Source organism: Musca autumnalis, unplaced genomic scaffold (genome assembly GCF_047663935.1).
Source record: "Musca autumnalis isolate F117 unplaced genomic scaffold, ASM4766393v1 scaffold_2, whole genome shotgun sequence".
Classification (NCBI taxonomy): Eukaryota; Metazoa; Arthropoda; class Insecta; order Diptera; family Muscidae; genus Musca; species Musca autumnalis.
Window position 1 is genome coordinate 43,764,337 of NW_027411755.1, and position 2,730 is coordinate 43,767,066.

At 34.7% G+C, this 2,730-nt stretch overlaps 1 non-coding gene across 1 annotated transcript; it reads right to left on the reverse strand.

Annotated features, from left to right (window-relative positions):
* Positions 1 to 2,080: 2,080 nt before the first annotated feature.
* TRNAM-CAU (transfer RNA methionine (anticodon CAU)) lies at positions 2,081 to 2,153 on the reverse strand. Its single transcript has one exon. It is a non-coding gene; the product is annotated as a tRNA-Met (tRNA).
* Positions 2,154 to 2,730: the final 577 nt, after the last annotated feature.

A 2,730-nucleotide genomic window follows, 5' to 3' on the forward strand; every position in this document is an offset into this window, starting at 1 on the left:
ATATAACCTGTTTCTAGTTGGCAAATAAATACAATTTGTTTGCCTCTTTACATTCCAATGAGGTTCAATAAAAGTAGCTATACATATTTTCAGAAAAGACGAACATATCCACAATATGTTGATTTCCACACGCGCACACACACATGCATGAACTACTCAATCAAATCACCTAAACTCATGCCTTGGCAACATGTCAATATTTTTGATGGAAAAACGCAAAAACACCATTTAAAATCTACAATTTTTATCATATCTAAATATTTTCGTGACATATGCACTCAGCCAGTCACTCACTCAGTCATTCAATAAATTTGACAACCTCCGAAAAAAAATTCCCAATATTGAAATTCCACTTCTTTTTTGGGACAATAATAAAAAAACAGCAATAACAACAAAATTTCATCATGTTATGCCTTCACATCACTTATAACACAAAGTCTTTAGTGGAATTGAAATGAAAATCAACATTCAAAAAATAGGTATATGAAAAACATCAGCTCCTAAAAGCCCCCACAGATGGGTTTTTTGATAGACTTTTTTATGCCATTCAAATCTAAAAAACCTATCCAATATTTCCGCACACACACAAACTCTCACTCTCCTCATTCATTTCAAGTTTTATGGATTAAATTGTCAAAATTTTTGACATTTGCATGAAAATCAATTTGCAAACTGTCAATCAAATTGATATCAAATTCACAAACATAAACCACTGCCATCCATCCAAACATCTATCCAACCAAGCTACCAAACCAAGCAAGCAGTGAAGCATCGATCTATCCTATCTAACAAGTAATCCATTGATCCATGTGTGGCGCTGGTGGTCTGTCTATATGAAACGATTGGTATTTACTCGCAACATGATTTTTTTTCTTCCTTCTAATTCTATTCGAAAAGCTTTGCTGCATGCGGCATTGAAATTAGGTAAAAAAATCGTGGAAGTGATTTAACTGGCGACGACTAACACAGGTAAATGTGAGCGGTGGTTATGTTGTTTTCGTTGGCATGTTTCGATTGAGGTGGATATGAGTGACAGGAGGGATTCATTGAGAAGATATACAAAATTAACAAAATACCTCCTATTTTCAAAAAGTGGATTATTGCTAGTATAAGAGATTAGTGGCAAGGGAATTACATTGTCCTCTGAAGCAAAAAAAAATCTGCTTGGTGATCTTTGCAATTACATCATAATAGTCCTACTTCCCAATCCAGTCCTAGCTGTTAATTGAATCCACTTTGACATTTCTACATCTCAAAATCAATTATGACATTTCACATTCCTCTTAAAAGCTATCCAGAGTACACGAGCTTCAAAATCAGACGCATCAAATAGAGTCAAAGCGCTCTGACAACGCTCTATGTTATGTCGTTTTAAATCCAACCTATAACTTAAATGACATATCAAGTCTAAAAATATAAACTCTGATTTTAAACATGACAGTTACTGACACTGTAGAGAGGTATGTAGACACCACCGAATCCATCCACCAAGCAGCAAACGACAGAACGAACGTTCGCATATGCTATACTTAAGCTTTCATGCTGTCAATAAACTATCAGATTATAACATTATTTATATGTCAGTCACTTATAGCGAGCAAATACATACATACAATTCTCTTTACACACACACGCCATTATTAAAATCTGTCATTTTACGTGCGGCCTTTTAATTTTCAACACAATAAAATGACTTAATGAGACACTCTCCTACTGTTCCGACCAAACAAACTGACACTTTATGAACAGGTCTCAGAGAGCAATGAAAACAAAAAACGAGAAGTCAAGTTGTTGATTAAGCCGTAGGTGGCCGTCCGGACGTATAGTGCGGTGCTATTCAATGCTTTGTGTTAGATAATCGGATGATATGCTGAAATGATTTTTCATTAACATGTGAATTTTATTATAAGTATGCCAACGACAGGGTAAGAACGAATGATGTTTAAATGTAAATGGAGAAAGTTTAAATTGGAAATATAAATATTCGAATTTATGTTGGCTATTTGAAATCAGTGGTTTTTCAATACAGACTTTTTAATTTCTTTTTAAAGGAAATTTAAAAAAAAATTATAAAAGATAATGCCCCGGGTGAGGCTCGAACTCACGACCTTAAGATTATGAGACTTACGCGCTGCCTACTGCGCCACCGAGGCTATGTGTAATTCGACAATGAATAATAACAAAAAACACAAATTTCCTTGCTTTCCATGAACTCAACGAGAATTCTTTACAACTTTTGGGCAATAACAATAGAAAGGAAACCTTATCGCAAATTGTTGTTCTTTTTTCAGGCATAAGCAAAGAGGAAGACATTAAGTTACGTGTGAAAGAAAACAAGTGAGAACAGCGTTAAGTTCGGCCGGGCCGAAATTTTAATACCCTCCACCACAAACTGTATTGAAGTAAATTTTTGAAGAAAGTACTAAGCTATTCCTTGCAGGAGCAGAATAAATAACTGATGACGATCCCGTTAGAAGAGCTAGTATGGGGTGTCATCGTTGTTCTTTCCAAGAATTAGAGTGTCCAAAACCGGAAACGGTTATTCAGTTTTAAGTTACTAAACCAAAACCGGTTTTCGCCAAAAACGTCATTTTCGGTTAATCAAAAAAAAAAAAAAAATCGGTTATTTGTGCCGCTTAATCGGGTTTAAAAAAGTAGTAATATTTCATTTCAATTGTTTTCTTGAAAGTAAACTAAACTTAACTTACCCAGGGTATAGCAAACACGGTG